The following is a 12,965-nucleotide window of genomic DNA, read 5'->3' on the forward strand; positions in this document are numbered from 1 at the left end:
AAAAAAAAAAACCACACACAAAAAAAACAAAAAACAAAAACAAACAAACAAAAAACCCTGTATTTCCATGGCTCTGGGTAGCAGTGTAGCTCCCGAGCCTGCCTGTGTCCCCAGCCAGTCAGTTTCAATAAAGCAGTTAAGTTCTCCTGAGTCTCAGTGTCCAAGTGGTCAATTCAGGGGATTTTTTTGGACCCCGAACATGAAAACTTAGGATTTACTTACATTTAAGACCTAAATACTGCTTTGTTTTGTATTGTTTTGTTTTCCAAGACAGAATCTCAAGTGGTCCAGACAGGCCTTGATGTTGTTATGTAGCAGAGCATGACCTTGAACCCCTGGTTTTCCTATTTCTACCTCCCAAGTGCTGGAATGACAGGCATAGGCCATTATGCATAGTTTTTTTTAAAAATGTGTATGGATGCTTGGCCTGCATGTATGCATGTGCACCACATGTGTGCCATGGAGGTCAGAAGAGAGTGTTAGATCCCCTAGAATTGGAGCTATGAATAGTTTTGAGCCACCATATGGGTGCTAGAACTGGACCTGTGTTCTCTGCAAGAGCAGCAAGTGCTCTTAACAGCTGGGCCTTCTTTCCAACCCCATTAGCTATTTATTTATTTATTTATTTATTTATTTATTTATTTATTTATTATTTATTTATTTATTTGGTCTTTTTGAGACAGGGTCTCCCTGTAGCCCCAGCTGTCCTGGAACTCACTATGTAGACCAGGCTGGCCTTGAACTCACAGAGATCTGCCTGCCTCTGCCTCCTAAGTGCTGGGATTAAAGGCGTGCGTCACCACACCCAGCTTTTTTTTAAACAAACACAAACAAAAAACCTAAATTCACGTACTTCTTGCTTATGTAACTCACAGTCTTTAAAGAAGGCAAACTGCCTACATGCAGGTGATATCAAAGAAGAGTCAGGTCTTTCTCAGTGAAGTTTAGGGTTGTTAAGGCTTTGCTACATACAACCCAGTGAGTGAAAATCAATAGCAGGTACCCAGGGAGACGGTGTGGGGCTTTCAGAAATGAGCTGCAAGGGAAACTATCTGGAAAGAAGTTTGGGGTTTTTCATATACATATTAGATATACAAATTGTTTTTCTTTCTTCCCTTGACTAAGAAAGAGAAAGCAGAGATCAAAAGCAGGGAATTAGGCTGGGTCTTTTCTTGAAGGATAAAATGAAGTTAGGGGGCAGTTGAAGGCTAGAGGGAATAAGTGGAGTCCCAGGAAAACCCTGGGCAGCAGTAGAAGTTCAGAACATGAACTAGTTAGTCCAAGAAGGAAAATCGGGCTTACTGAGAGCAATTCAACAACAGTGACAAGTGACCATAACTGAAATTGGTTTTTTTTTTTTTTTGTCTTTTTGAGACAGGGTCTCCCTGTAGTTCCAGTGACCTGAGCTCACTATGTAGACCAGGGTGGCCATGAACTCACAGAGATCTGCCTGCCTCTGCCTCCCGAGTGCTGGGATTAAAGGTGTGCGCCACCAATCCTGGCTCTGAAATTGTTTTTAAGCATTTTACTCTTAGCAGTATGTTCTTCATAAATGTAATATGATAGCTAATCATTTGATAATTTTTGGTTATACTTTTCTTTTCAATAAAGGAGGAAAGCATTCTTTTCTATGCCTCTCAGTTACCTGGTCAACCATCCAACCATCCGAAAGGCTAAGGCTAAGGTAAGCCATTCACTTAGTGCAGCCTGCTTTTGTTTTTAAAATTTTATGTGTATTAGTGTTTTTCTTGCAATGTGTGTGCAATGCCCACAGAGGCCAGAAGAGGGCATCATATCCCCTGAAACTAGAGTTACAGATGGTTATTGGCTGCCATGTAGGTATTAGGAACTGAACCTAGATTTTCTGGAAGAATAGCTAGTGCTCTTAACCACTGAGCCATCTCTCTAGCCCCTGTGCAGCTTGTTTTAATGGCAAGCAAAGGACCTAGGAGGTGGCATGCTACATTTGTAAAGTCATGATTGTTATGGGCCCAGCTGGTGACTTCGTGGTTCGGATCATAATTCACCCATACATTCAAGAATACCAAGCCCCAACTCTGAGACTCAGGCTCTAGTACTATTACCATAGGCTAATGAATCCACTTGAACTTAATGGTATGTTGGAGCAAAATATATTGATGTTTTTGCCTCTTAAAGTGAGGACAGTTTTCATGTCCCCTTTGTAAAATGGGGATAGTAATAATGGTGCTTTCCAAGAGTTGTGTATGAGGCAATATGGCCAAGTATGAGGCAGTATGGCTGGGCACAGGGACTGGCAGATGTGTCACCAACATTAGGAGCAGTATTGTCATTGCATCAGCTTCCAGGTTTGGGAAACCTAGAAATGACCTTTCCTTCTTCTTTATCTCCTCTACACAATCAATTACCAAATTCTGTTCCTTACTGTGAAGCCTAACTGAGCTTTCCCTCACTCTCCAGTCCTGCTGCTGCCATGTCTATCAGGGCAGTCCTGTCAGCAGCAGTGGACTTGGAGTCAGTGTGACAAGGGGTGACATGGTTCACCACTCATAGCTGTGTGACTTTGTCTGCTATTTAACTACTGAGGGCCTATTTCCTCCTCCATAAAATGAAGACAACAGCATATATATATATATATATATATATACATACATACATATATATGTATATATAACATGCATATATATGTGTATATATATGTATGTATATGCCTATAGAGTCTGATTTGTGTCCCCCAGTGTCAATGTGTGGACCCATTCACTGGGTCACCAAGAGTCCCATCCCTGTAAGATACTGTCCTCCTCCCAGCAGCCATCAATTGCCAAAAGTTCCCTAGGCTGGGTTGGGATTTCTTACCCACTTCTCCATATTTATGCTGGAATTTGTCTGGTTTGAGCTTGCATAGAATTTTTTGTTTTTGAGACAAGGTCCACCTGCCTCTGCCTCCCAGGTGCTGAGACCAAAAGGCATGTGCCACCACACTCAATCAACAGCATTAAAAAAAAACTTTTTTTCTAAATTTACTTATTATTTTATGTGTATTAGTATTTTCCTTGCATGAATATAAGTACCCCTGTGTGTGCAATGCCTGTGGAGGCCAGAAGATGGTGCCAGACCCCTCTGAAACTGGAATTAAAGATGGTTGTTAGGTGTCATGTGGGTGCTAGGAACCGAACCTGGGCCTTCTGCAAGAGCAGCCAGTGCTCTTAACCACTGAGCGACCTCTCGATCCCTGACAGCAGCATTTTTTGTTTTACATCCATAGGCTACTATGAACAACTGTGCAATCTACAGTGATGCAAACACACAATTTTTTAGATTTTTGGTATAATCTTGGTATAAGCTCTGTGTTACATCAATACTTAATAAATCTTGTACATTCCTTGTAGATTTTTTTTTCTCAAAATGGCATCTTTATGGCCTTTCAAAAGACTGTCAACTATGAGGAACACTTTTATATTGTTTAAGTCTCCTATATCTTATTTTTTTTTCTGTGGGGTTGGTTTTTACATTTGTATTGAGGGCCACAGAGAGGGTGCCTTTTTCCATCAGTCAGAATATTCACAGATTCTTCAGCCACTTCAGGCTTGGGCCTTGAGGGTCCTGGGGGTGGCTAGGCACAGCAGACATGTTCCCATTGTCTTGCAGGGACACTGGGTAGTTGTAGGGTGTGGCCTGGTTGATCATCATAGCATATTTGGTATAGGAGCTGAATGGAGACAGACTTACAGTGAGGCTCTTGATGGTGATGGATAACAATCAGCACTGGCTCCTCTGCCCAGACATTCTTGAGGAAGATGGGTAGTTTCCCAGCCATCTTGGTCTTGGTGGTCCTGTATCCTAATTTAAGATCAGCCTCATCCTGCCTAGCCACTTATTCACTTTGTCTACATGTGTCTACACTGTGGACTTAGGGACAGTAATCTCTCTTAGTTCTTTTGTCTCTTCATGTAAGAAGAGACAAATAAGAAAGATACTGTCAAAGCCCCAAAGTAGTTTTTAAAAAATTGTTATTTTTTAAAACATTTATTTGTTTGTGTATGTGTACGTGTGTGCATATGTGTAAAGGTCAGAGACCAACTGTGGAAGTTGGTTCTCTCCTTCCATTATGTGGGTCCCACAGATCAAACTTAGTGCCCTTACCTGCTGAACCCATCTCTCTAGCCCCCAAAGCAGTTTTTCAAAAGTATGACATCAAAGTCAGGCATAGTGGCACATACCTTTAATCCTAGCACTTGGGAGGCAGAGGCAGGTGGATCTCTGTGAGTTCCAGGCCAGCTTAGTCTGAATAGAGAGTTCTAGGCCAGTCAGAGGTACCAATGTAGATCCTTATTTAGGCCACAGGACCTGTGAACCTGTACTGTCCAGTCAGTGTAGATAGAACTCGGACAGTAGCATCACCAGTGGGAGCTCTGCTGTAAGAAGAGTATCTGAGGCCCTTTTCCCACAACTACTCCAAAAGTTTGGCACGTAAACCATGGCATCTGATGGTGATCTCCACACCACATACCTGCCACAGCCTCAACAGCCACACATCTGTTCTGCCTAGATCACTGATAGGTAGGTTTGCTGCCCAGTTCTTCTCTGCACCCATTTTATTTGAGCACCACAATTTGGTCTCATTTGCATGATTCAATATTGTATGAAAACCTGATTTAGAATTCTTCCTCTTTCTGATTAAGTGAAGAGGAACTTAAATTAGTTTTGATGAAATAGTCATTCTACAGTGTTCACATCTCAAACACTGGTGTAAATTCATTGTTCAAATAAACATGCTATAGAACTATACATGTATATTTTGGTATTTTTCTTGAGCTGTTTTACTGAAGACTTATAAAAGAAAAAAATGAATAGGAGATGATTAACCTATTTTGTTTGGCTAAGATGAACACCTGCGAAGCCAATTAAAGATCAATCAGCCCAATTCAGCAGGTGATTGACGTGTGTCTGGGGAGTGTCTGTGCCACTTTGAGAGGGATTCAATCACCGTATCATTTTATTTTTCTATTGAACTAAAAGATGAAGTCTTCGGAGCTCAATGATTAAATTCAGTGTCAAACACACAGAAGATCCCACAAAGCCAGAAGATTTAAATATTATATACTTAATTATATACTATACAACTTATGCTACATTTATGAAGAGTTAAAAGTCTAGACTGGGTGACTAGTAGTCTGAAACAAGGCGGGATTTTTTTTTTAAAGACCAAGATTATATAACTCTAATTTTTTCTATACCTCTTCATTAATTGACTGGAAACGTGAGGCAAGAACTTTCTTGATTTTTCTGTTCTCCTTAAATTCTTAGCACATGTAGATAAACATGTCTACATGTGCAGAATGTGTTTAATCCTATAATCACATCAATAGTTCAATGGATTCTGATTCTTAGGTGACATCTACCAGCTCAAATATTGGTTTATGAACTTGAGAATTTGTTATATTTTGAATTTTTGAATCTGGAAACATGGCTCAAGATTGGGGTGAAGATATAGCTTGGTAAACTATGACTAGACTACTAGGAAACTTTCTTAAGATGTCACAATTTCTAAGATGCTTCATGAATTGATCTAAATGCTATCACTGAGTTTAGCATACTTAAAATGGGAAAAAAGCTCTGCCATGAGGGCTGGAACTGGCTCAGCACTTAAGAGCACTAGCTGTGCTATACTTGCAGAGACCTTGGTTCGATTGCAGCACCCACATGGCGGCTAACAACTGTAACTCCAGTTCCAAGGGAATCCAAAGCCCTCTTCTGACCTCCTCAGGTATTGGATGATACGGGTGCCCTTACATACATGCAGACAATACACTCATACACACAAAATAAAAATAATAAGTAAAATATTTTTTTAAAAAGCTCTGTTGTGAAATAATGAAGATTTAAATTATGCAAATTCATTGAATTTCTCACAAAATCCATGTGAGATTGATGATCTATGCTGTAGTGGGATTAAAAATCTCTCTAATGCCAAAACTCCAGTTTTATTATGTTATCTGATGTATTCCTACAGATTTGATCTTTTTACTGTTTTGCCCATTTCTAATGTTTGAGCCAATCAAACCTAATTCAAATTCTGTATGCTCAGACTGTTAGTGTGACTTCTAGCCATTTGTTCTTAAACCTGCATTTCCCTGTTCCATATTCCTACCTGAACTCCTTCAAGGACCATCCCAGGAGAGTTCAGTAATCTTTCAACTTTCTGAGCTCTAAATTACTTAATTATAACGATTTCATTTTATTCCACTTCAGAGACCCACCCTCAGGGTTCAATCCTGGGTCTCATCATTTCAAATAGTTCCACTTTCAGGAATTTTAAGCATCAATATGCTGCTTTTTAAAAATTCTACAATTCGTTCAAAATTTAACTCCTTGTTAAATTATTTAACTCCCACAAGCTGCTCCTCCCCAGCCTTCTCCAGTTGAGCAGGGAACTGAGTCTTTCCATGTGCTTGGATCAGAAACTTTGAAGTCATCTTTGACTCTCCCTTACCTCCCACATCCAATCTGTCTTGAAATCTTGTTGGCTCTGTCCTTGAACCACAACCAGAACTCAGCTACTTCCCACCACCTCTGCTGCCACCACCTGATCAAAGTCTTACTTGCAATATCCTCTTAACTGCTCTTCTAGCCTGGAATTTCCCTAAAGGGAACTAGTCACCTAAGTGCTCCAAAGTGCCAGATATCTCTAGAAGTCAAAAGGTGTCATGAGCTGGTTCAATGTTCACTTGTTAAGACAGGAGGGGCGCATGCTGGGCTATGGAAGTGGCTTCATGAGGTCCCCATGGACCCTCCTGGAATGTCTGAGAACTCCCTGGCTTATTGCATACAAAAAGGCCAGCATTATGTTGGGACTGTGAGTGCTGTGGGCTTTCAAAGACTCTAGGTTTTGACCACCCCAAGCCCTCACTGACACACCTTCTTGCATGAGTGAGCCCCTCCTGGGTTTCCCTCTCATCATGGAGCTGAAAGGAGTCTGAAAATAAATGAGAGATTCTAACAGGGTGTCTATGAAGTTCTTTGCTCTCCCAGCCTCTTTGTTTCCAGGAAACCACAGCATGTGTGGGAGTACTCATTCACATATGCACGTGCACACAAATGCTCACTTGTCTCCAATGAGAACAAACTACTCCAGTGGTTTCTTTCCACTGGCTGAATCCTTCCTGGAGAATTCTCCTAGGAAATGCTTTTGTCCAACACCTCTCTTAGGTCATGTGTCAAGGCTATGGGAGCCCAGAGATGTGATAGAACCCCCTGGTCAAATTCTCAACTCTCAGGGGACTTCTGTGTAGAAATAAACAGCACACATCCCTCTCCCTGATTTTTGGAAAAACTGCTGATCTTGGATTGCCTTACTGCTTGCTGCATTGGGGTTGGAAACATGACTGTTAACATCCTTGAAGTCAGTAACTAATGTTCTGCCACAAGCTAGAACACACAGCCCTTCCTCGTGTCCTGGGTAGGTGCGGCCTCTCTAAGTTCAACTGCTTTCTTGTAGTCCTCGGTGCTTCTTGTACAGCTTTGTTTTAACTTGGGGAGAGCAGGCTTCCCACCCATTAACCTATCATTTCAGGCCTACAGATGTTGAAGCTGGAGAGGACTTGGAAGGACAAGGACCACAGGACAGCTAAATGGTTAGCAGTGATTGGACCTGATGAGACCCAAGTTTCTTCTCAAATTATTCCAGCAGCAGCAGCTTATTAGCAAGCCAGTCATGTGCAGTTCTACCTCGCTTCCTTAGTGACCTGGTTTCCAGAGATGTAATAAAATTCATTTTACTACAACTAATCATCAAAATAAAACATTTAGTGATTAAGTACAAAAGAAAACTTGCAGGGGGCTAGAGAGCTGGCTCAGCAGTGAAGAGCACTGGCTGTTCTTGCAGAGGACCTGGGTTTGGTTCCAACACCCACATAGTGGCTAACAACTGTCCCTAACTCCAGTTCCAGGGGAACTGATGCCCTCTTTTGCCCTCTGTGGGTATTGCATGCACTTGGTGGACTTACAAGTAGCAAAACACTCATACACATAAAATAAAATTAAATAAAATTTAAAAATTAAAAAAAAGGAATACTGGGTAAGGAAGCTGGAGATGGCTCAGCAGTTAAGAGCACTGGTTGCTCTTGCAGAGGACATGGGTTCGACTCTCAGCACCCACATGGCAGCTAACAAAACTCCTAGGGCTACAGGGAGACCTGATTTAAAAAAAAAGAAGACCAAAAAAAATTTTTTTTTAATTTAAAAAATGAGGGGCTAGAGGGATGGCTCAGCAGTTAAGAGCACTGGCCACTTTGCAGGGAACACAGGTTCAGTTTCCAGTACCCACATGGCAACTAACAACCATCCTGTAACTCCAGTTCCAGGGCATCTGACACCCTCTTCTGACCTCCACAGGCACTGGACGACATGGGTGCACCTACCTATGTGCAAGTAATACACTTATAAAATAAAAATAATAGGGCCGGGCATGGTGGCGCACACTTTAATCCCAGCACTCCGGAGGCAAAGGCAGGCGGATTTCTGTGAGTTCAAGGCCAGCCTGGTCTAAATTAAATTAAAATTAAAAAGGAGACTTGCAAAGATACTGCCTCCAAATTCTCCTTTAGTCAGTTACCTCAGTGTCCTATGCTTTGCTCTTATCTCATTAATGATCATTCTGTGTCCAACATTAATTCCTGAATATGAACCTCTTAAGGTATTAAGAACTTGAGTTGGCAATTTAACTGTTAATTTACTATGAACAGTTCTCAGTATCTAGGGCTATTTAATACCACATCTATATTTAGGAACATCTAGATTTGAATTTTTAAATATTTTATGTGTATGAGTGTATTGTCTGCATACATATAAGTGCACCCATGTTGTGCAGTGCCCACAGAGGTCAGAAGAGGGCATCCCTGGAGTTACAGAGGGACAGTTGTTAGCTGCCATGTGGGTACTGGGAATCGAAACCAGGTCCTTTGCAAGAGCAGACAGTGCTCTAAACTGCTGAGTCATCTCTTCAGCCCCAGTTTTAAAAAATTTTAAATTACATTTATCTGTGTGTTGGAGGCACATGCATGTGGAGGTCAGAGGACATCTTGTAGGAGTCAGACTCTTCTTTCACCATGTGGGTCCTGGGAATTGAACCCAGGTTGTCAGGCTTGGTGGCAAGTGCTTTTGCCCACTGAGTCATCTCTCTGGTCCATGGAATATATGGATTTAATATATGAAAATACATATAGGTTTACAGTCTACATATTTCAGAATTCATAGTTCTCTTGAACTACAAACCTGAGTATCAATTCAAAATGGCATCCTTACAACTATTTTAAAAGGTGAAATATGGAAATTTAGCTATCAGAGCAAATGCCCATTATGTCACTGTAATGGCTCAAGTCTAGGACAGAAGTGAAAAGGCATATTAGCACATTGAAGACCAGATGCTGATGAGGAGAAAATTAAAGGCTTCAAAGGGTGCCCTTACAAAAAGGAAGCTTGTATGGTTTTATTTAGTATTTTGGCCACATTTGATATGAATTTTTAAAAAATTAGCTGCCAAATATAATTTTCCCATGTCTCATGTACTTGCAATATATTTAAAATCTGCTTTTCAATGCTGGGGATGTGGAGCATGGAACAGCAGAAACACAAGAAAAACCCCTTCCTTTAGCATTGCAGAACCTAGGGTTGCAGTTCAACGTGGGTTGTAATTTTTCAGGCAGTGATTTTTCTTCCTTTCTCCCCCCTCACTGCAGCTGCAGGAAAAGGCCATGAGCCATTTCTAGCAGGAGACTTGTAGCATTTCCAAAAAAGCCAGAGCAGTTGCCCTGATTTTAAGTAGGGCAAAAAGCACAAACACATTGGCCACAGGAAGCGTCCAACCACAGGGTGTCTGCTGGGGACCTGAGTATTAACAGCTCACGGGTGACTGTAAATCCATCTTTCCTTTCCCCCTTTCCTCTCTTTCCAATTCTCAGGTTTATGGCAGGAGAATGCTAGGCTGTGGGTGTCCTGGAATCTGAAAGGAATATTGAAGAAATATATGCCAGAATGTTCTCTATCAGGCCAGAATCTGGGAATTCATGATTCAGGGGCTGGGGTTGGCCTAGTTTTGAACCTATCAGCACCTTCTCTAGGGCTCTCTTAGTAGCACCTTATTAAATGTCTGTTAAACTGGTTCTAATCATTAGAGTCAGATGGCTGTTGGGGGTCAGGACTTAGAAGACAGAGAAGGAAGTATTAGTAGCATAAGGTAAGGCCTACTTGCTTCCTACAACTGTGCCCCCACTAGTTTTCCAGGGCAGGACTGGAGTTCCAGGACTCTGAGGATTACACCTTGCCCTGACTCTCATTTTAAGATGAACGAACTTGAATGTAGATTTTTTTTTTTTTTTGTCTTTTTGAGACAGGGTCTCCCTGTAGCCCCAGCAGGCCCTCTGAGGATGCCCCCTTGCCCTGACTCTCATTTTAAGATGAACGAACTTGAATGTAGATTTTTTTTTTTTTTTTGTCTTTTTGAGACAGGGTCTCCCTGTAGCCCCAGCAGGCCTGAACTCACTGTGTAGACCAGGCTTGCCTTGAACTCACAGAGATCCACCTGCCTCTGCCTCCCCAGTGTTGGGATTAAAGGCATGTGCCACCACACCAGGCTTGAATGTAGATTTATAGCTAGTTGGGGACAGTGCTGGCACAGCTGACCCACATGCTGTAATTCTGGGTACTTCCAACCCTAGTGACCCCCACTGTCTGGGACCCCGTTGCCACCTCATGGATTAATGAACCTTTCCCAGAAGTCTTTCTAACCATGGTGGTTAAGATGGTGTAATCATGCGGGTAGTTTTCACCTGTCTCCCCAAAAGCCCCATTTGGCTGGCAATATCATCAGGAGCAGACATAGGGGAACGTTTGAATCCCTGAGGTACATGCAGCCCACAGTGCCTTTTTGCTGGAGATTTGCCTGTGCCTTCAGATTCCATTGCTGGCTTGGCCCTAGGGCCTTGGCTGACTGCCCATTATGCCTCCTACTCATTGGCTGGACTCCAGTCTGAATTCTTGCTGCAGCTGGCTTTGCGTTCTTGGTTTCCGTCATTATCCAGTGTCGCTAAGCCTTGGCCCCAGCAATGGCCTAGCAGTGTTTGCTCTGAGCTATGACAGACAAGAATTCGACATTTTGTCCTATAATCTGATATAAAGGGACCAACTAATAGATTCTGTGTGTGTGTATGCATGCGCACGTGCATGCATGTGTCTGCAAATGCATGCTTGGGTATGTAGGCACATTGTTTATGGATGAATACTGAGGTAACATGGTATAGTGGAAAGACCATGGACTTTGAAATCAGGCTGACTAGATTTGCCATCTGTAGGTAGATTTGCCTACATACTCTCAGGTGTTTTCTTCATCTGAAAATGGGGAAAATAGCCTTTAGCCAGTGTTCTGTAAACGTTAGAGATAATGTATCAAAGATAAAATACATAGAAGATGTGGTAGAAAGCAGCAACTACTAATTTTAAGTTAAACTGTCTTTACACATATAGGAGCTAAGTGCTGATTACTAAAAGGATTTTGAAGTAACTTTGAATGATCAAAAACTATGAGTGCATTTATCTGCTTAGAATACTGGTAGAGGTGTGGGGTAGCATTCAAAAGAGTTGTTGTTTTAGTTACTTTTCGGTTGCTGTGATAGAAACACTGACCTTTAAAGCAACTTATAAAAGGAAGAGTTTATTTGAGCTTACAGTTCCGGGGGAATTACAGTCCCATCATGGTGGGAGGCATGGTGGCAGGAGGTGGCTGGAAGAGGAGCAGAAAGCAGAGCACTCACATCTTCAAGCAGGCACAGGAAGCAGCTCAAGATCCTGCAAAGCTTAAGAACTCTCTAAGTCCAACACCACTGACCAGCTTCCTCCAGCATAGCCACAACTTCTAAGACCTCCCAAAACAGTGCCACCAGCTGGGGACAAAATGTCCAAATACTTGGAGCCTATGGGGGACACTTTCATTCAAACCACCACAGTAGTCAACATGGATTTTTAGTTCTGTGTGCTGAGCAGTTGCTGAATGCAAGGAGTGACCAGTAGGGCAGAAAAGGGGCTAACAGGAGTGGGTCATGTGCTACCTAGTGGTGTTCCAAGCAGGAATCTCCACATCTTTCCTCTTTTCCTGCCTCCAGCAGGCATTAGCCTCGCTCTATTTTCTGCATCCTGATGCTGCATGATGTCAAGCAGTGTGTGCTTGCTTGCTTTCTTCTGTGTGTGTGTGTGTGTGTGTGTGTGTGTGTGCGTGTGTGTGTGTGTAGGGGAAGTGGGCACATCCATGCCATTGAGCACATGTGGAGGTCAGAGGACAACTTGCTGGAGTCAGTTTTCTCCTTCCATCACATGGGTTCTGGGGTTTGAACTCAGCTATCTTTCTGGCCTTTGAACAGTGCTTTTGGATTTAACATTTACCAGAAATCCCTGTGCTTTCCTTTTCTCAAAAAGCTTTTCAGTTTGAAATGATTTAAGACACAAGAAGTTGCAAGCATAGTGCAGAGATTGCTGTGTACCCTTCACCCAACTTTCCCCAGTGACATCTTACATAATCAGAAGCCAAAAATCAGAACCAGAACATTCACACTGATGCAACATAGTTACCTGAACTACAGTCCCTACTTGAATGCCACCAAGTTTATATCCATTCTTTATGCATTTATGTGTGTTTTTCTATTAAGTTTATCACCCATATAAATTAATGTAATGATCTCCACCATCAGGATACTGAACTGCCCCCACCACACACACCCTGCAGCTCTTTCCTTGTCACCCAGACCAAATTCCTGCCAACCTTTATCTGTTTTCCATCATTACAAATTATTCTATTGAGAATGTTATATAAATGGAGGCATACAGTAATATATAAACTTTTGAAATTGACTTTTTTTTCATTCAATATAATGTCCTTAAGATACATTCAAATCTTCAAACGACCTTAAGAGTAAAAATAAATTGGTTTATCTGGGCCA

At 41.9% G+C, this 12,965-nt stretch overlaps 1 protein-coding gene, 1 long non-coding RNA gene and 1 pseudogene across 4 annotated transcripts in view; 1 reads left to right on the plus strand and 2 right to left on the minus strand.

The window, feature by feature from the left end:
• Positions 1–7,827, plus strand: part of LOC115072006 — a 32,099-nt gene extending 24,272 nt beyond the window's left edge. For both annotated transcript variants that reach the window (XR_003851068.1, XR_003851067.1), the window contains 2 exons: positions 1,612–1,684; positions 7,553–7,827. This is a non-coding gene — a long non-coding RNA (uncharacterized LOC115072006). The remainder of the gene's footprint in view (positions 1–1,611; positions 1,685–7,552) is intronic.
• The window catches only part of Gpr156 (G protein-coupled receptor 156), a 113,372-nt gene that overhangs the window by 27,407 nt on the left and 73,000 nt on the right, over positions 1–12,965 (minus strand). The gene's annotated exons all lie outside the window — the stretch shown is intronic.
• On the minus strand, positions 3,541–3,796 carry LOC103741949 (annotated as a pseudogene).

Source organism: Nannospalax galili, unplaced genomic scaffold (genome assembly GCF_000622305.1).
Source record: "Nannospalax galili isolate Female #2095 unplaced genomic scaffold, S.galili_v1.0 scaffold18, whole genome shotgun sequence".
NCBI lineage: Eukaryota > Metazoa > Chordata > Mammalia > Rodentia > Spalacidae > Nannospalax > Nannospalax galili.